The sequence below is a fragment of the Callospermophilus lateralis genome, chromosome 3 (genome assembly GCF_048772815.1).
Source record: "Callospermophilus lateralis isolate mCalLat2 chromosome 3, mCalLat2.hap1, whole genome shotgun sequence".
Taxonomy (NCBI): Eukaryota; Metazoa; Chordata; class Mammalia; order Rodentia; family Sciuridae; genus Callospermophilus; species Callospermophilus lateralis.
The window spans coordinates 117,023,523-117,045,635 of record NC_135307.1 but is presented as its reverse complement, the minus strand read 5'-3'; the positions used below and the strand labels follow the sequence as shown (position 1 = coordinate 117,045,635).

The 22,113-nt window shown below is 38.3% G+C and overlaps 1 pseudogene; it reads left to right on the top strand.

Moving 5' to 3' along the window:
• The first annotated feature begins 9,057 nt into the window (after positions 1 to 9,057).
• Positions 9,058 to 9,522, top strand: LOC143394152 (schwannomin-interacting protein 1 pseudogene; annotated as a pseudogene).
• The last annotated feature ends 12,591 nt before the right edge of the window (positions 9,523 to 22,113 follow it).

Below are 22,113 nucleotides of genomic sequence, written 5' to 3'. Positions count from 1 at the left end.
GCAGAAATGGTGGGGAGAAGACTGGAAGGGTAAGTTGCAGGTAGATGTGTGCTTGGTCTCAGATACCAGGTGTTATGGTTTTGATATGAGATATTCCCCAAACCTCCTATGTTAATGCAGGAATATTCAAAGGTAAATGATTGGGTTATGAGATCTATGACCTAATCAGTTCATCCTAGTTAAAATGGACTAACTGGATGATAACTATAGACAGATGAGGTGTGGCTGGAGGAGGTGGGTCACTGGGGGCGTGCCCCGGAAGGGTTCATCTTTCCTGCAGCCAATTCCCCTTTTTCTCTGCTTCCTGGCTGCTTTAAGAGGAGTAGTATTGTCCAACCACACCCTTCTGCCTTGAGGCTCCATCTCGCCTTGGGCCTAGAGCAAAGGAGTTGGCAATCTGTGGACTGAACTTCTGAAACTGTAAGCCAAGATAACTTTTCCTCCTTTCAGTTGTTCTTGTCAGATATTTTGGTCATAGCTACAAAAAGCTGACTACATACCACGCTCATTCCCCAAAGCTGTCCTTATTTCACCCTCTTATCCTTGTTTTTAAAAGGCCAGTACATTGACTCAGAGGGGGTTAAATATGAGAAGCTTGTTGTTGAGGCAGGAAAATTGCTTGAGCCTAGGTGTCTGGGGTCAGCCTGGGTAACAGTCTCTTAAAGAGACCCAGTCTCTTAAAGAATAAAAAATAAATGGCATGGTAAAAAGAACTAGTTTAGTTTGCTTTCTTCTTTTATAGGATTCTGTGATGAGAATCCACAAATCTTGAAAAACCTTCTAAAATCATAATATCAATTCTTGAACCACAATTCTGGGAAAAAAGGAATTTATTCCCGGGGCTGTGGCTGTGGTTCAGCAGTAGAGTGCTTGCCTAGTGCATGCAAGGCCATGGGTTAGATCATCAGCACCACATATAAATAAATAAAGGGAACAAAGATACTGTGTTCAACTACAACTAAAAAATAAATATTAAAAAAGGAACTTATTTCCTTAGAAGTAAGATCTCTATTTGCAGGATGAGATGGGCAAGGAATGGTATGAGGGTTCATCAGGTGAACTCAATAGTGGATGAGACTAGAGCTTAACTTCACTTGAAGACATAAAAGCCATAAGAATATTCAAGAGGGTGACAGGTGGGTTGTGTGGCAGCTGTCCTTATATCCAGTTTGTTTAATTTACAGAATAATTTCATAAAAGACATATTATTTAATATAATTTACTATATACTAGAAAAATAGGTCTAAAACATATTTCTTGTATCCTTTATGTTTATCTGGTTTTGGACCAGAAGTATTATTTAATGGCTGCTGATAATAAACTATTCATCTGAGTCCAAAATTCTCTCAGAAATTTCTAAGCCATATATATGATTTTGATTGTTACACATGATTCTATTGGGAAAAAAATGGCTTGATTTTACAAATGAAAAAGAAAATAAAAATGAAAAAGAAAGAAAAAAAAATCTAAAAAGAACAAATTGATTCAACTGCTCTTCTTGAGGAAAAAGTCAATCAAGTAGACAACCCATTAGCTAACCTAACCAAGAAAAAAAGCAAAAGACATAAATATACAAGAAATGACAAGGGACATAACTATTGAAACAGAAGAAAAATTTAAAATTTTCAGTCATTACTTTTTATAAGTCTGGACAAACATATCTGAAAACCTACATTGAATAAATAATTTCCTAGAAAAAGTTTACCAAAATTGGCCCCAGAAAACAGAAAATTGAAACAAAGAATTAGCCCTCAAGAAGTTCCAAGGATTCACTGGAATATCTACCAAATCTTTGAAGCTACTTAAAGTGTTCCAGAGCCTAGAAAAGAAAACTCCCACATTATTTTTAAACAGCCACATGAGGGTTGGGGTAAAGCTCAGTAGTAGAGCACATGTTTAGCATAAGCAAGGTTCTGGGTTCAATTCTCAGCTCAAACAAAAACAAAAACAAACCAAAAAGAAGAAACACTGATTCCCCCACCCCCCATTGAAAACAAACAAACAAAAATCTCATGCATTTTAAAGAAAGTAAGAGGTGGGGGGAAACACCATAATGCCCCCTTTTGCTTTCCACAGTTTTAGTTACTCAGTCAGCTGTGATGAGAAAATATTAAGCAGGAAATTCCAGGAATAAGAAATCACTAAGTTTGGGGCTGAAATTGTGACTCAGCGGTAGAGCGCTTGTCTAGCACGGGCGGGACCCGGGTTTGATCCTCAGCACCACATAAAAATAAAGGCATTGTGTTGTGTCCATCTACACCTAAAAAATAAATATTAAAAAAGGAATCGCTAAGTTTAAAATTTTGCACCATTCAGAGTAGCATGATGAAATCTGTCAATGTCCTATTCCGTCCTCATGTGTACTTGAATGCCCCTTTGTCCAGCATCCATGCTGTATACACTGCCAGCCCATTAGTCACTTAGTAGCTGTCTTGATTATCAGACACTGGCGTGGCATCCCAGTGCTTATGTTCAAGCAACCCTTACACAGTAGCTCAATGCTACATCACAGTGCCTACATCCCTCACCTCATTTTCTCTCACAACATCACACACACAAAAAAAGGGTGAATACAGTACAATAAAAAAAGTTTTGAGACCAAGGATTGAACTAAAGGGTGCTGAGCCCATCCCCAGCCCTTTTTTATTTTTATTTTTTTCATTTTGAGACAGGGTCTTGCTGAGTTGCTTAGAGCCTCGCTAATTTGCTGAGGCTGGCTTTGAACTTGTGATCCTCTTACCTCAGCCCTCCAACAGGCCACTGGGATTATAGGTGTGTGTCACTGAACCTAGCTAAAGCTGTATTTTCTGGAAAAAAAAAAGTTTTGAGAGAGAACATTCACATAATTTTTATTTCAATATATTATTGTAATTGTCTTATTTTTTAATTGTTGTTGTTAATCTCTTACTATGCCTACTTGATAAATTAGACTTTATCTTAGGTGGGTGTGTATGTACAGGGAAAAAATACATATAGTGTTGGGTGCTACATGGTACCAGGCATCCAATGGAGGTCTTGGAATGGATCCTGATGGATAAGAGAGGACTACTATAGTTTTTAATGTGTATTCACGTATTCACCATTTCAGATGTCCTTCATTATTTCCTGAAGATACATGTTTTCATCTGGTTCTTGTGGGAAAAGAAGTAGAAAGGAGAGAGTAAGTGACCTTTATGCCAGAAACTGAAGTTTTTCAGATATTCCAGGCATGGCTTCGTTTGTTTCTCATTGACTGGAAAACTGATGGTCACCCCAGTTGCAAGGGATTTGGGAGCTTGCAATCTTTTATCTGGGCACTTTTCTTACACTGATGAATTCAGGATTCTAGCAATGAAGAAGAAAAGAATAGCTGGGTGCTCCATATACCTGTAATCCAAGTGTCTCAGGGGGCTAGGGCAGGAGGATCACAAGTTCAAAGCTAGCCTCAGCAATTTACTGAGGCCCTGTCTCAAAATAAAAAATAAAATAGGCTGAGGTTGTGTCTCAGTGGTTAAGCACTGTTAGGTTCCAACCCCAGAGAAGAGGAAGAAGAAGGAGAATGAGGAGAAGAGAAGGAATCATTGGATAGAAAGAAAGTTGTGATAGCCTGGTTTATTCTTTTGGCCTTTCATCTGTACATGCATGGAACTCTCTGAGAAAGATAGTTCAGAAGTTTCATCTAGACACTATATCCATCTCAGAACCCAGAGTCTCCAGACACTATATCCATCTCAAAAACTAGAATCTTTAGTTGATGCATCATTTTCTTCATTGAATCCTGATGTCAATCCTCATAGTCTATAATCTATAAGCTAAAAGGCAAGTTATCATCCCCCAACATGTCTCAGACAAGAGTGGAAAAGGAACTTCTATGGGAAACTTCTATGGGAAAGGGAAGGAAGGGAGAAATCCTTGTTTAAAGCACTTCAAATCTCTAGCAAATATCAAGTCTACAGCAAGTGTCAGATTCTGCTAGACATGAGTGACCTATGCTCCCTTGCAGACAGGGATTAATTTCCTTACTCAGCCAACCTACTCTGTACGAGGAACTCTGTTTCCTCTTGTACTCAGTGTCCTGAGTCTTATCTTGTTTGGTTCATCATTCTCTTTAGCTATATCTGAGGTAAACTTGGGAGAGGATATACCCCTTCTGATATGTGAAAAATTAACAGCTTTTGCTAGCTAGGTTTTAAATTTTTTACTTTTGGTAATATGATTCCCTCAAAAGTATTATAGACTCCTAGTATATTTGCCTCTGGTTGCTTCTGTGTGTGAATAATCATAGCCAAAAAGCCTATATAGCTATAGTCTTTTAAGCCTGAACATCCTCCTCTATTTCCTATTGGTCTCTGTGCTCTGTCTATCCCTCTAACCTTTGACTTTATGTTTACTGACTTGAGATAATTTGAAAGAACAAACTCTAGTTGAAGATCACTTTGCAGAGCCCATTTCCTCTAATGAGAGGTGAATTTTTAAAGGAACGTGATTAGGAAGGCCTGGGACACCAGTCTTATCTTCTTTCAAGGTATAGCTTGTCAGTGCAACCACCATTCCTGTTTGGAGCACAGTAGCAATGGATCTCCAAATAATGAAATGCTCAAAGTAGATTTGCAGGCCATGGCAGAGAGTGCTGTCTTTAATGAAGTGGTATTTCATTCCCTTTCTCCTTCAGCCTGGATAATTCTGGTTCAATTGGTCTCTTTCAGGAATTAATTCAAAGTGGAACAAAGTCATCAGCACATACCAACATTCTGCATTATTTCGGTCACTTCCCCTAATACTACAGACTTGGTTGACATGTGACGTGTTTCTCATAAAAATAGCAGATTGATCAAATATTTCACCTGCATAATAAGGTTATCAGTATTCCAGTCCTGTAGTCTCTTTGCTCTTACTGCCCAAAGTCCCATCTCTACCACTCAACAAAGTTCACATTTCAGGTGATATGACATAGAGCCCTCCACTTCAGTGTGCTAAGTTCTCTGTTTGATGGGATTGTATTTGGCGGCATTTAACAGAAATCCATCAAAGTGGCTTAACCAATTTTTTGGCTTTACTCTATTTTTTTTTAATATATATATTATAAGGAGTCTGGGACAGGCAGTCCGGGGCTGGAGCAGCAGTTGAAGGAATCAGGATCTTTTTACCTACTGCCATCCTCAGTGTGTGTCTTTTGGCTTCATGATGACAAATAATTCTCATTGTTTCAGGCATGGTGTCTGCTCTGCAGGCAGAAAGAAGGGATGAAGAAAAGCAGAATGCATGTAAGAGTTGAGTCTGCCCCCCCTCTTTTTTATAAATATTTATTTTTTAGTTGTAGATGGACGCAATACCTTTACTTTATTTATTTTTATGTGGTGCTGAAGATTGAACCCAGGGTCTGCACATGCTAGGCGAGTGTTCCACCACTGAGCCACAACCCTAACCCATGAGCCAAAACCCCAGCCCAACCCCCGACTTATTTTTATTTTTTATTTTGGGACAGGGTCTCTCTACATTGCTCAGGTTCTCGCTAAGTTGCTGAGGCTGGCTTTGAACTCATAATCCTCCTGCCTCAGCCTCCAAGCTGCTGGGATCACAGGCATGCACCGCTGCGCCTGGTGAGTCTATTCTCTTTTTAACATTTTTATTTTATTTTATTTTATTTTTTATTTTTTTAAAATATTTATTCTTAAGTTTTAGGTGGACACAATATCTTTATTTATTTTTATGTGGTGCTGAGGATTGAACCCAGTGCCTCATGCACGCTAGGCGAGCACTCTACCACTGAGCCACAACTCCAGGCCCCAACATTTTTAAATTGGGTAGTCAATAGCTATTTCAGAAGCACTAGCTAGTAACTTTCACTTCCATCTTGTTGACCACAATGTCATCCTTAACTCCAGGGGAGTGTGGGGAGATGAATATTTTTGAACTATGAATAGAATGGGGTTTCTATAAGTAAGAAAAGAACAGATGTTGAATAGTCAACTAGGTTTGTCAGAAAATACAAACTGGTACACAGAAAAATTTTTTTTTTCTTTGGTACTGGAGATTGAACCCAGGGGCATTTTGCCACTGAGCTACATGGCCCATCTTTTTTTTGGGGGGGGACAGTTTCCCTAAGTTGCTGAGGGGTCTCACTAAGTTGCGGGGCTGGCCTTAAAACTGTGATCCTCCTGCTTAAGCCTCCTGAGTCACCAGAGCATGCATGGCTGTGCCCAATCAAGAAAAGAAATTTCTTTTTTTCTTTTTTTTTTTTTAATTTTAATATTTATTTATTTATTTTAGTTTTTCGGCGGACACAACATCTTTGTTTGTATGTGGTGCTGAGGATCGAACCCGGGCCGCATGCATGCCAGGCGAGCGCGCTTCGGCTTGAGCCACATCCCCAGGCCGAAAAGAAATTTCTTGACTTAAATCACTGAAAAGTCCAGAGATTGTGCCAATTTGATCCAGGACTTACTGAAATCACCAGTAATCCTTATTCTCTCCAGTTGTCCACCCTGCCTTACTCCATGATGTCAGAATAGTCTGAGACTGAGTCTCTGAATAGTTCACCAATAGCTTGCAGGGATTCATGCCCAATAAACAATACAGAGGATCAGGATCCCAGCATTTGTGGCTAACAAGCTGAACCCGTCACTGGCCTTAGAGGAGGGACTGTGCTGACTGGATTCACCCATGTAGTGAGTTTCAAATTTAGAGCTAGGAAGAAATCATTCCAGGAGCTACATGGCTTGATCCCCAAAAGGAAAATATTGTCTGTTGAAAAGAGATCAGTGACCTCCAGATAGTGAGATGGGGAAAATGATGATAAGAAGACAACCAGCAAATGTTCTCTAGGATGGCTAAAGAAAGAGTCCATGAGACTGGAGATTAGTTACTGCTGGAAACACAGAAAATAGGAGTCTCTGAGGTGACATTGGCAGTGTTCATCTGGGCATGCTGGGGAAGGGGGAGCCCTGGTCCAAGGTCATATTCCTATCCAGTTGCAGTGACAGGTTCATCTTTACCATGAGGGTCTTGGAAGCACACTCCTTATCTTTCTTGTCTTTTCTTCTGTGCTGGTGCTTGGCTCTCTATTGAAGTCTGCTGATTATATTTGGTTTCCATTGCTGTTTTCCTAAAGGGAGAGAGTGTCCTAAGCAGAGACTGTGATGCCTGGCAGCTATGGTAGATAGCATGAATCAATACATTAGCATTCTGGTGTTGATGTTGATTTCTGATTCACTGCATATGCAAAAACTCTTTTCCAAGCCTGTGTGGCTGAGGACCATAGAAGTCCTGGTGTTTTCAAGATATCTGACAACTTGTGAGTCTGTGAGGAAACAGATGATGAATTTCTCTTGGAGACCCCCCACATTGCCACATGCCCAACCCATCACCTATTTCTTGGGTATTAGTATGAGGCCTCAGAGAGATCAGCGTTTTATGCTGGAATCCCATTGTGTGTGTCATTCCTGGTTTTGGTAAGGCTGGGTTTCAGCTGGTGCAAAATTCCTTTTCATCTTAGCATCTCTTGCTGTGAGCTTCATGACACGACTTGCTGCCCTCTGGTCTGAGAGTAGAAGGCAAGCTTGAATCTTACTTTAACAGACATTTCATCCATAAAAGAGGATGTCCAAATGTTCATATGAAAATTTACTCATGCTCATTTGTCATAAGAAATATGTCATTGAAAACCAAACTGAGATGCTACTTAATAATCATTGGAATTACTTTATCAGACTAATAATACCAAATGTTGGCAAGGATGTAGAGAAACTGAGACTCTTTTCTAATTCTGGTGGGAGTGTAGTATAGCTACTGGGAAGTCTGTTTGGCAATCTAATACTGAACCTACATTGATACTATATCCCAGCAATTCCATTCCTAAGTACTAAATTTAACAACAGTAATGTGTACACATGCTCACCAAAAGACATGTGCAAAAATATTCATTATTCTTAGAAGCTTTAAATGGAAAATAACCCAAATATGCATGAACACTAGCATTAAAAATACACTGTGTTATATCCATATTGTGGTGTTCTAAAATGCAATGAAAGTGAAGGAACTACTGTTATTCACAGCAACCTGCATGAACCTCGTTAACATAATTTCTAATGAAAGAAGCCAGACACAAAAGATTATATGTATAGGGTATTTAGAAGAAGTTTAAAAACAGACAAAACTAATTTATGGTGTTAGAAGTCAGGGTAATGTTTACCTTTGGGGGAAGAGTGGTTATGATTGGGAGCAGCAGGAGAGGGGCTTCAGAGGTGTTGTTAAGGTTTTTATTTTTAATCTGGGTAGTGATTATATACGTGTTCACTCTGAAACTCCATCGAGTAGTGCTATTAGAATTTGTACACTTCCCATGGCTGGGCTTGCTCTTATAACTATAGGTGGTCTGGCAGACAACTAGCTTAGACTGGCTTAACAGGGACAACTCAAGAGATTGAGCTCTGCAACATGTCTGACCTGTTCCCATGTAATAGCAGAAGAGCAAAAGGGGAGTTCCAATGTTCAAGTCCATTTCAAGCCTCTGCTTCTGTCATATCGACTAATATTCCATTTGTCAAAGTTGGTTACATGGTAGAAGCTAGGCATGGTGCAGGCTGTTCCACTCTTAATGGGAGGGAAACTGCCAGGTTATGTGATAAAGGCCTCCACTGCAGGAAGGTGATGAATTGGGCCATCAACATAATCTATCACAATGTTAGAGAAAGAGAAGTGAATAGTGACAAGATAATGAACACATACAATAACTGAGAGAAAGAAGCACAGGGTGCTTTAGGGGTACAGAAGAGGGAAAGCTCCATATTTTTGCTTATATGAAAAATTATTCATGGAGGCCCCATGCCTGCTGTGGGCTGCGCTAAACAACCATGGGTCTGCGTACTAAGATGCCCGTACCAGGAAAAGAAAATCCAGAGTCTATCAGACAAGCTGGTGTTTGGAAGCTGCTTCAATGATGGCCCGGGAATTTACACCAGCTGCAGAAGGAGCGGCAAGTCCAAACTCTCCTCTGGACTCCAGAGTGGGACAAACCTGCATATTTGCTTGTCAATGACAGTGATAACAACAGCAAGATGGGACACATCCTCATCCCATATGAGCAAACAGAGCTCTTTCTATTCCCATAGAGACACTCCTAGAGTCCAAGACTTGGGATGATGTGGACTTCCAAACAAGGCAGAAAAAATTGCAGGCTGAAGCCAAGATGGCCCTCATCTTGGCCAAGCCCATGGACAAAATGCAAGTGGAGGTGGAGAAACAGAACAGGAAGAAGTTTCCCATGGCCAATATCCTGCCTCACCTGCCTCATAGCAGGGAGTGCTTGATAAAGAGGAACCTGAAGATCACGACCTTCGTGGCATGACCCTGACCAGCTGCAGGTGATAAGTCAATGATCTCCACTCCCAGATCAAAAGCTCGAATGAAGAGTTGGTGCAGTTGCTCCTCATCCAAGACAAGCTGAATACAGAGCAAGATACCATGCTGGTGGACATCAAAGTCTTGACCAGACATGCTGAAAATCAGCAGAAGCATATGGCAGAGAAGATGTCTGCAAAGTGAGGAACCATCAGCCAGAGCCCAGTGGAGCGGCAGTTGACTTTGCCTCTATGCTTTGAAGTGCTGTTGCTGAAAGTGGCTCAGAGGCAGACAAACTGCAGTGTCAGTCATGGATGATGCCTGAAGCTTCATGTTCAGTGATCTTCCTTTGTTTTTTAATTTATTTTTTATGTGTGTACTTAATATTAGGCATTTTAACAAAATGTTGTTATAAAAAATGTACTGTATTTATACCATCATAAACCATGGTTGATCAGAAGGTGGTTTTAACTTTATTTTTACTTATTTAGAGGTTTTTCAGTTGGAGCAATACTTTGCATTGACTACTTCATCCTTCACTATAGTTTTAAGATCTGTAAATGACAGTGCTACACAAGTCAAAATATATGCCTGCCTCCTTGTGAAGTTGTAGCTTTCCCTAATAATAAGTTTTCAACATTTTATGAATGTTGACTACCTGAAGTTCATTTTCAGATGTGCTATGAACATTATGTTGGCTTCAGACAGTTTCTTGAAAGTTTTACATATAAATATGTAAAATAAAGTTAAAACTTTGTTTAAAAAATTATGCATAGAAAAACTCATGCATAGACCTGTCCCCTTCAGGACTGTGAATTTCTTGTATCTGCTTCATTTCCACATTCTCACAGCTCTAAGCATAAAGGCCTTGCACAGAACAAGCATTTGAACATTTGTAAAATAAAATTTCATCCATAAAAGTAGTCATCTCTTCTTTATCCATTTTTATTTCTGCTTCAGGAGAAGAAAGAGACCCATGGATGTAGCAAGACATATCTTTGTATTTTACAATAATTTCCATTCTTAGAATAGACCCCAATCAAGTGAAGGACTGGTGGAGTTCCAGAGCAGTGATTGTTGAGTGGAATCCTTCAAACTTTTTCATTGTCTCTTATATGTCTCTTTTCAAAATTATGGGTATATATATAATGTAGAACTAATATTTGGTGGCATTAACACCTTTACAATGTTGTACAACTATTGCCATCATCCATCTCTAGAATTTTTTTCATTTTCCCAAACTAAAACTCTGTCCCATTAAACAATAACTTCCCATTACCTCCTGTTGCCAGGCCCAGGCAGCATCCATTTTACTTTCTGTCTTTGTAACTTTAACTATTGTAGTTATCTCATATGAATGGACACATATAGTATTTGTCTTTTAATAACTGATTTATTTCAGTAACATGTTGAATGACATACATTTTTCATCTCCCTACATTCCCTTTAGGAAAAGGGCAGCTAGTTGTCAAAAATCAAAAATCCATGGGCTAGGGATATAGCTCAGTTGGAGATACACACACACACACACACACACACACACACATATATATATATATATATATACCTTTCCATTAAAAAAAAAACAATGGACAATGTAACAAAACTAAGTGTTATGATCTGAATTGTATGCCCCCCTCCAAAATTAATTTGTTGAATCCTGAATGTAACTTTAAATGAGATTTGGAGATAGAATTTTTTTGAGGGGGTACCAGGGAATGAACTAAGGGGCACTCTGCCACTGAGCCACATTTCTGGCCCTATTTTGTGTTTTATTCAGAGACAGGGTATCACTGAATTGCTTAGCACCTCACTTTTGCTGAGGCTGGCTGAGCTCTTGCTTCAGCCTCCTGAGCCACTGGGATTACAGGCATATGCCCCAGTGACCAGCTGGAGATAGGATTTTTAGGAGGTAATTGGGATTACATGAGGGCTAGGGTAGTAGTTCAGTGGTAGAGTGCTTGCCTCACAAGTGTGAGGGGATGGGTTTGAACCTCAGCACCACATAAAAATAAATAAATAAAAATATAATATGTCCACCTATAACTATAAAAATATTAAAAAAGAAAGATTACATGAGAAGTTGTGGTTGTAGCTCAGTGGTAGAGCACTTGCCTAGCATGTATGAAGCACTGGGTTCAATCCTCAGTGCCCCATAAAAATAAATTAATAAACGTCTGGGGCTGTGGTTCAGTAGTAGTGCACTTGCCTGGCATGTGTGAGGCAGTGGCTTCGATTCTCAGCACAGCATATAAACAAACAAACAAACAAACAAAAAGTTTTATCAACAACTAAAAAAAATTTTTAAAAATAAAGTAATAAAAATAAAGGTATTAGAAATTAAAAGAATTACGTCAAAACAAAGTCCAACATTATATATAACTGTAATGCACTAACTTAAAAAAAGATCAAATGAGGCCATGAGGAGGATCCTTATCCAATAGAATTGATAGCCTTATAAAGAGAGAAGGAGGTTTTTCTTTCTCTATCTCTCCCTTTCCAATTGCACACACTGGGGAAAGGTTGTGTTAGAATACAGTGAGAAAGTGGCTATGTGCGAGGGGAAGAAAATCCTCATCTGAAACTGAACCCTGCTGGAATTTGACCCAGCCTCCAGAGCTGTGAGAAAATAAGGGACCATTATTTAAGACATCCTTTAAGTGGTATGTTGTATGGTAGCCTGAACAGACTAATACAGTAGATACAAGGTATCCCCAGTAACTCATAAATACAAGTTGGTGAGGACAAACTACTGGCAGCCAGAAGTCTCACCTGGTCTCAGCCCCTGTGCAGAAAGAAACAGAGGAAGAAAACAATACATCTGATGAATCTGAGATTAGGAATTCCTTCAAACAGCCAGCAGATATTTGTTGGAAAACTCAACTAACTTGAGACAGTAGCTGAAACTGGGAATTTAGGGCCTGTTCCAATTGACTATATGCAAGGGTCTGTTTAAGATTGGAAGGGATAGGAGCAGTCTAGGCTAAAGCTGACCTTCCAGGATATGGCCTCACACTGAGGAGAAACTGCGAGTAATGGAACTAAAACTGAGCAGGACAGAGATAAAAATGGAGGAAAGAGAATATCTGGATAAAAATTGGGAAGGGTAGTTGAATTGCAAAAATCTCATAAAGCAAGCTGCTATATATTTTAAAACTACATGAAAATAAAAGAGGAGGGACCTCTTCCAAGTTTGAAATGCTACCTTGAGCCATATCTCCTTTTTAAAACTCAGGAAAAATAATTTCTCACAAAAATGAACAAAAGAAAAGAAGCAAAGCTAAATTTCATACTAAATTATTGTAAAAAAAGAGCCAAATTTCATTCCTATGCATATAAAAATATAACAATAAGACTTGACCAGGAAACAGATAAAAACCATAATTACTTATTCCAAAATAAACAAGAATATTAAGCAAATGATAAATAAAATCACAACATCTATTATAACTAGAAAAACTCAGAAATGAGGTGACAGAACTCCGGAAAGAAATGTATAAATAAATGAAGAAATCAATGCAATATGAAGACTAAAAGACACCCAGGACAACAAAACCAAAACCCCAAACAAAAAACTAAAAGGAATAGAGAAGGAATAAATAAAAATATATTATGTCCACTTACAACTAAAAAATAGATAATATGTTTGGGACAAATAAAAGATAGAAAGGAGGAACATATTAAAAACAAAAAAAAAGAAACAATGGAAGATATATAAAATATTTGAGAAAAATAATAAACGTTGAAGAGCAATGACAAAGATCCAACATATGGAAAACAGGAGTCCTCTTACAAAGCAAACCAAAATAAAAGAACAAAATGGTGAGGCCAATATGGAAAGCAGTATGGAGATTCCTGGGAAAGCTGGGAATGGAACCACCATTTGACCCAGCTATTGCCCTTCTCGGACTATTCCCTGAAGACCTCAAAAGAGCGTACTACAGGGATACTGCCACATCGATGTTCATAGCAGCACAATTCTCAATAGCTAGACTGTGGAACCAACCCCGATGCCCCTCAATAGATGAATGGATAAAAAAAATGTGGCATTTATACACAATGGAGTACTACGCAGCACTAAGAAATGACAAAATCATGGAATTTGCAGGGAAATGGATGGCACTAGAGCAGATTATGCTAAGTGAAGCTAGCCAATCCCTAAAAAACAAATGCCAAATGTCTTCTTTGATATAATGAGAGCAACCAAGAACAGAGCAGGGAGGAAGAGCAGGAGGAAAAGATTAACATTAAGCAGAGTCATGAAGTGGGAGGGAAAGGGAGAGAAAAGGGAAATTGCTTGGAAATGGAAGGAGACCCTCATTGTTATACAAAATTACATATAAGAGTTTGTGAGGGGAATGGGAAAAAAATAAGGAGAGAAATGAATTACAGTAGATGGGGTAGAGAGAGAAGATGGGAGGGGAGGGGAGAGGGGATAGTAGAGGATAGGAAAGGTAGCAGAATACAACAGTTACTATTATGTTATTATGTAAAAATGTGGATGTGTAACCGATGTGATTCTGCAATCTTTGTAGTGTTTTGAATAACCAATAAAAAAAAATAAAGAACAGAACTATTCTAAAACTTGCAACACAAAAAAACTTCACTGAAATTTTAAAAAGCATTTGAAACTACATTTTGAAAGAGCATATCACATGACTGAGACTATTGACCTTAAATGAAAGACATTGGTAAAATTACTTGATCTTAAAGGAAAAAAAAATTTTTTAAATTATTTGGGCAACTATGTCAATAGAGAAAGTAACTTCTAAGGGAAATAAAATTAGATTTTCAGCATCAGAAGAAAATAGAATGTCTCCAGGAAAAAAAATGTGAACCAAGAATTTTGCATTTAGAAAACTAATTTTCAAATTGCTATTATACAAAAGCCTGGGAAATAATTATTATTAGGGAATATTGCAGCCCTTTATGAGAAATCCAGTAGAGAATGAGTTTCAATCATAAAAACCAGGAGTGAGCATCAAACATATAATTCTTTGTAGAATTAAGAGGTTAAAAGAAGGTAAAATATTTGATAGGTATAAATTCAGATGATATACAGTATATCTGTTAAAATGGAAAAAAAAGGAAAATAAGAACATGTGCAGAAATATTTATCTCATGGAAATTTAAGAATTTTTTTATTGGTGCATTATAATCTTACATATTAGTGGACTTTGTTATATATTCATATATTTAGAAGCAGAAAAATTTTAAACTTTTCTCAATAGTTATATTGGTTATGATAGTATTAGTTATTTTGAGATGATTTAATATGTATTGTGGGATAAAATAAATCAGTAGTTATGGGATATTAAAATTCTGTAATCCTATATGGAATTCTCAATGTCATAGAAAGGAAATAAAGATATAATTTAGAAAATGTTAAATTAAAACCTTGTAGCAATATAAATGATCTCTATTTCTAATTCTATAGATAGATAGAGATCTTTCTCTAGACCCACACATTATAGCAGTTTGGAAATGACCAATTCAGTAGCAAAAACATTCCTACTGCCCAGATTGTGGTCTTGAAATACAATTTCCCACTAAAAACTATGTGAATGTCTTAAAGAAATGACTAATTCTTGTGTCTGGGGAAGGAAATAAACAAGGTAAACTTGTAACTCTTGTCATGCAGACAGCAAGAACACTATCAAAAACTGAAAGTTATGTCAAAAGGATTCAAGAATCAAATTGAAGAGTCTCCATTGCTATGGTACCATTGATTTGAACATGAGCAAATTCAAGTAAATACATGGGAAAATGGAAGCTGAGTTTCTTACTGTTGGAAATGGGTGAAAATTACAGAGAAAGGAAAGGCCAGAAAAAAACGGTGGTGTTGGATTGGAATTTGGGGTATTGATATGAATTCATATACGTATTCTATATATGTATAATGAACTCAGTATTAAAAGAGTAGTGAGTTGATTAACTTAAACCCTACTGGGACACTTGATGTAATTTTCTTTTTTTAAATAGGGTCTTGCCATGTTGCCCAGGCTGTCTCAGCCCCCCCAGGTAGCTGGGGTTAGTGTGCACCACCATCTCTGGTGATAGTTGATGTAATTTGAATGAGATCTGTGGATTAGCTGGTAGTACTGCTTAATTTCTAGATTCTGATGGATTATACCATGGCTGTATAGTAGAGCATGTCCTTATTTTCAGAAAATATAGACTAAAATATTTAGGGTTAATGGGACTTCATGTATGCAACTTGTTCTCAAATGGCCTGGAAGGGGGCAAAAAAAGAATAGTACATAAATACACAGAAAGAATCATGGGCATTATGTTATAAAACGTTAACAATTGGGACTTTGGATGAAGGGCAGGAGGGAGTTATTTTGTACTATTTTTGCAACTTTACTGTAAACTTGAAATTATTTCAAAATGAAAAGTAAAAATATCACTCTCAAGGACAATTTGAGCATATGGGGAAATATTCAAGTTAAGTGAAATATGTAGATTACTAAACAAATGTGCAGTGTAATTTAAATTTTGTTGAATATATACATATTTATTTAATTCAACAAAATTTTAATTTTAGAAGCATATAAAAAGTTAACAATTGTCATCTACAGCTATGCCCATCTTAAGTAAAATTAATTTGGAGGCTTATGCTACTAGATATCAAGACCTACTCTGAAGGTACAGAAATTAACTAATATGAATCAGCCTGGGCAACACAGTGATATTCTATCTTTTAAAAAAATAAATTAAGATGTGAGGTATTGTCAAAATGATAGAAAAATAAATCAATGAAACAGAATAGTCAAAAACTGACCCATTCATACACAGTCATCTGATTAATGACAAAGCTGCCATTGAAATTTGGTGGAAATAGGATTTTTAAAAAATAGTGCTGAGTTGTGATTCTGCAATCTGTATACGGGGTAAAAATGGGAGTTCATATCCCACTTGAATCAAAGTGTGAAATATGATATATCAAGAACTATGTAATGTTTTGAACAACCAACAATAAAAATTAATTTAAAAAAATAAAAAATAGTGCTGAGTCAACTGAATACCATATGGAAAATAAGAATCTTGCTGCCTACCTCATACACAAAAATTAATTTGGAGTCCATCACATATCTAATGTGAAAAATATTAAAACTGTGGAAAGGGTGGTGGGCAGGGTAGGGTAGCTCAATGGTAAAGCATTTGCCTAGAAGAAGTGAGGTCCTGGGTTTGATCCCCAAAACTGGAAAACAATAACCACCAACTTAAAAAAAAATAGGAAATTATCTTCAGAATTAGATTAGGGTAGACAAAGATTTATAGAATAAGACACAAAGAACACTAACCATCAAAACAAAATTTCATAAACTGAACTTTACTAAAATTAAAAAATTCTTTAGAAATATCACTAAGAGGAAAAAACCAAGCCACAAATGGGGAGAAGATATTTTCAATATACATTTTTTATAAGGATGCACTTATGTTGGATTTTTAATTTTAGTGACAATAATTTTTATTCCTAAGAGTTTTTTTGTTCTCAAATGTGTTTTATAATTGTCTTATTTTAAAATAAAATTTATAATCCAATGAACACCCAAAACCATGCTGATAAAACAGTTTCATAAGTTAATAAGTGTCAGGAAGTTGGGAGAGAGGCCTAGGTCACAGGAGGAGTGGACAGACCATCTTTTTATACAGGTGCTATGTGGCACTTCTATATTGAGGAAGCATGGCCCATGCTGTAAGGATGTACATTTATTAATGAGTGACAGTACAAAGTCTAAGTTTGAAAATAAGATTTTTTTTAAAAGCAAATTTTTGGCACAGATTTAAAAAAGTGTATGTCAGGGAAATTTGACTTTTTAAAGTTATTATATAAAAATATATTATATATTTATATATTCACATATTTGAGTTCTTCACATCTCACCAAGAAATAAAATCCTTCTGTTTGTTCTTGTTCAATTGTAAACTGTACATCCTGGTGAGTCAAAAGTGGTGGAACTAGAAAATGAGAAAGGTGACAAGTCATATGAACAGAGGAAGGGAGGGGATGTGGCAAAACAGAAACAAAAACCCAATGAAATGTTCTTGACTCCAAGGTTTCAGCAGAAGTTCCAAGTTCCTTTTGAGAGCTTGTGATGTAGGTTCACATACACCAAGATGTCCAGGGTGTCAAGGTCTGTCTTTATTGTACCAAAGTCCAAGATGATAATTGAGTGCAAAGGGGGTTCTGTTTTTGTTATTGTTTTCTTAAAAAAAAATTATACTGACCTGTTACTTTTCTCCAAAAAGAGAAGCCACAGCCCCAAGGTATCTGCAAGTCCATCAGTTGGTGGTTTGTCTTGGGCAAAAGGGTCCTATAAACAGACAAGATAGGAGCAGCACCACCACCTGAGGTCTGTTCCATGGAGTTAGGCAGGTGCATGGTACAGGAAGATGGTGTTTGGTGGTAAGAATTTGTCCCCTTTGCAACTTCTCCGTCATCTGGCTGGATTGTACAGAGTTCATTTTTTTGCAGCAGTGTCAGGAAAATACACTCAGGTGATGACCAGTCAGCAGGTCACACAAAGACAATGAAAATCCTAAGGTGGGGAGAGATTTTGGAGATGCTGGCAAGGAAGTCAGGGGCCAGACTGGACAGGTGACTCTCAGAGAATTCACAGAGTGGGAAGATCTGTAGCACACTAAGGGAGCTGATTAGAGCCAAGGTTGGAGACATTGATGATCTCTTATACCTGCTTGGCCTGCGGGTAAGTGATAAAGGTAGCCTAAAGAGAAAGTCTGGCTCACCACATCCTCTTGGTCATGATCACAGGACAGAGCTAGCAGCAGATAGTAATTTGTCTCTACCATTACATTTAGGCAATCCCTTCCAGCTGTGAGGCTTCCAGTTGCATCTTCTGGGGGATCTCTGATGAAGGGCCTCCTTCAAGAGAAGGGGAAGGACCACTGGGCCAAGACATTGTTGCCAGAGTCAAAGTGAAGCTGCATAGCAGTGGTATCATTCTTGAGTGCCAGCAGGTCTTGCCACATGATCAGGTGCTTCTTCAGAAATGACTTTATCTGCAGGTCTCTTCGAAGTCAAGTGTGGAGAGGAATCTTGTTTGTGGGTTGGCTGGTGTTGTGTCTAACAGACTTGTTATCTTTATGTCTTTAGTAAATTTTATTTCCTATCTTACTGACTTCCTAGTAGCTGACATTTTTGGTGTTGTTGACTCTCTTAACAATGAATTGTTTCCATAAATATTTGCTAATTCTTGGTGTGAAATCATTTTCAGTTTGCTTTTCTTCTTACCTGTCAGATGGTATGGGTTTGATACAAAGTCTAAGCATAAAAATGTTTTTCTCCAAGCCTGACCCTTGTTTTGGAGCACAGCACCTATTTGCTAACTTGGTTTCCAAAGACCCTGTTTGGTTGGTTCTGGGTTATCCTTTTATTCACTTGCTCATTTATAATTTATCATTATAATGCTTTTGAACATTGTTTGATTAAGAATTCAGAAAATAAGTGTTACTCCAAAGAGGATTTATATTTGCTATGGAAAATGCACCAGGACCAGTTTGGGATGTTCCTGGATAGCCTTGGAAGGTTTAACCTCAAATATATATAAAGCACATGCTTGAGGTTTCATATTCTTAGGGAAAACAATTTTTTTTTTTTCACATAGACTCCCCTTTCATTGCCCTTAGAGCCAGAAAGAACTTTGTCTTCTTACAGTGCTAATACACTTTTCCTTCCGTTTTTTCTCTCTTCCTTTCTTGCCTGCCTTTTCACTTAAGGTGCAAATATTTTAAGGATTTCAACTTTATGTAGTTTCAACCTTTGAGGGGCCCAATCTTCATTGTGAAAATAGAAATCCCCAAGCAAGATTTCAGGACCACAGATCTTTCTGGAGAAATACTCATTTGCTCTCAAATTCACTGTCATGTTTTCAGTTCCTTCTTCATGTCTAGTACCTGAGGATTTCCTGTCTTTCTGTAATCACAGCTATGTGATTAAAAAAATATATTTTTAGTTGCAGTTGGACACAATACCTTTATTTTATTTATTTTCCTGTGGTGCTGAGGATCGAACCCAGGGCCTCACACATGCTATGTGCTCTACCGCTGAGCCACAACCCTAGCCTCCACCTGATTTTTAATGTGCATTATTTTATACCACATTTGTGTTTGTAGTAGGAATAGAAATACTTTTAGTTTGCTATCTTGCCAGACTTAGAAACCTGGTATTGATTTTGTAATCTTGAAAATTTTTATCTTAAATATACAAATGTCCATTGTTATGTTTTCCAACAGAGTGACCGACTAGGTCAAATAATCCCTTGAATGTTTAATAACTGCCCAGCACTTTCTAGAAAGAGCTAATGAGGTAACAAGCCTCCAAATGTGAATTGGCTGAAGGACTGGGCCTGGACACTTTTCTTCTCAACAAATATCTGCTCCACCTTTGTCTTGTGTCCAGGTTCTAATTTTCTCTAAGATCTGACTCTTGTTTTGGAGCACAGCACCTACTTGCTAACTTGGTTTCCAAAGAACCTGTTTAGTTGTGTTATCCCTTTATTCATTTGCTCATTTATAATTTATCATCACAGTGTTTTTGAATACTGTATGATGAAGAACTCAGAGAAGATTCCTCCTTCTCTTGGGAACATAAGGCTATACCAAGAGAATGACATTTGGTAAATAGCTTTGGCCTGAATTATTCATTCAATACATATTTATTGCTAACCTGCTATGTGCCATGCCCTGGTCAACTGCTGAAGGTAAAGGGGACAAGATAGTCATAGTCCATTCCTTCATGGAGATTATGATGAAATCAACCAAAACAGAAATTTATGAGCAGCTAGTATATTCAGCTCCACTTTGGAAAAAAAAGAGAGACAGGGTTCCTGGTTTCTCCTGGAGGCAGTGAAGACACAATATTAAAGTTTAATAAAACAGGGGCTGGGGATGTGGCTCAAGTGGTAGCGCGCTTGCCTGGCATGCCTGTGGCCCAGGTTTGATCCTCAGCACCACATACAAAGATGTTGTGTCCACTGAGAACTAAAAAATAAATATTAAAAAATTCTCTTTAAAAAAAAAAGTTTAATAAAACAATAAAATATGGGGTTTAGATGCAAGTACCACAGTAGATAGGACAGAGCTCAAGAGAACTGTACACTTAGGAAGAGTTTCTGAGCCGGACCTGTAATGCCAGTGACTCCAGAACCTGACAAAGGAGGATAGCAAGAGGCCAGCCTCAGCAACTTAGGGAGATGTGTCTCCAAATAAAATAAAAAGGACTAGGAATGTAGCTCAGTGGTAAAGTGCCCTGGGTTCAATCCCCAGTTTTTTAAAAAAAAAAAAATTCATGAAAGAGGGGGTATATCTAAAGATGGGAAGGATAGGGAAAGGACTTTGGGGACCTCCATGATTAGCCTCCTCCCAAACTCTGTCATGTTTTCAGTTCCTTCTTCATGTCTAGTACCTGAGGATTTCCTGTCTTTCCTGTAATCACAGATATGTGATTTTAAAATATATATATATATATTTAGTTGTACACAATACCTTTTTTAAATTTATTTTCCTGTGGTACTGAGGACAGAGCTCCATGATTAGCCTCCTCCCAAACATGCAGTTTGTCTGCACTCTTCAAATTATCCTGCTCAAATACTGCCCTAGTCCCAGGCTCTATAGAGGAATGTTCAAGAATTCAGCTTTTACATCTATGCATGCAGGATCAATCTCTATTATGATCTATCTATTATGATCAACTTCATTTTCTGTTTCTTTTTTGGTACCAGGGATTGAAACCGAAGGCGCTTAGGTTGCCTATAGACTCTCTAAGTTGCTGAGGCTGGCTTCAAACCTGGGATCCACCAGCCTCAGCCTCCAAAGCCACTGGGATTAGAGTCATGCAACACCACACAGGGCACTCATTTTCTTCTTTTCTTAAATATTAATTTTTAGTTATAGGTGGACACAATATCTTTCAAACCCAGTGCTCCACACATGCTAGGCAAGCGCTCTACCTCTGAGCTACAAACCCAGCCCATTTCTTATAGCCTCCTTTTGTTGTTATTGCTTTCCTTAGTTCTTTAACTAATTCCTTGACTCCAATCATAGCCCCTTTTTGATTTTAGTTAATTCTAACTGTTGTGCAAGCACAATCTAATTTTAACCATGTGACACTTTTTCAATCACCTAAAATATGCAGTTTCTCTGAAAGTTCAGTGGAAAGTCCCCTCCCCACACTGACTCTACGAATGTTATATGAACCTCAACGCTGAATGTTCAGGGTGTGCCAGGAACCCGACTTTGTAACTCCTCTCAAGGACCCAATTTTTGAAGGGTCCCTGTACATCCCATTGGTAAGACCCCTGCAAAAATTCAGCGGCGAGGAGCACAAGAGGCTGACTTCACCCGAGTACAGCCATCTTCGCCGTGAGGTCTGCGGGGAATCGGTGGGGCCTGTTGAAGAGGCCGCCTGGGAAAAGGCCCTTCGGGAGGGCAGGAACCAGGCGGGAGGGGACCCGGGGTCAGCCATCCCACCGACGGCCCAGCAACGGGCGTTCCCTCAGCCCTGCAGAACCGCTGGTCTTCATAGGCTTCTCAGGAGAGCGCGGGAATCCACGGTCTGTTTACCTCTTTGGAAAAAGCCACACCAGCCCTCCTAATTCAATACATCGCCGGTTAATCTGACAGGAAACAGTATCACCTCCCGCGAAAGCCCTCCCGCCGGGGATTTCAAACGGACAAAGAGCCACGCCTCCCCGGAACCGGAAGCAAGACAACTAGCGCCCCTTGCTGGTGGACTATTTATAAGGGGCGGGGCTGCAGCGGAAACTGCAA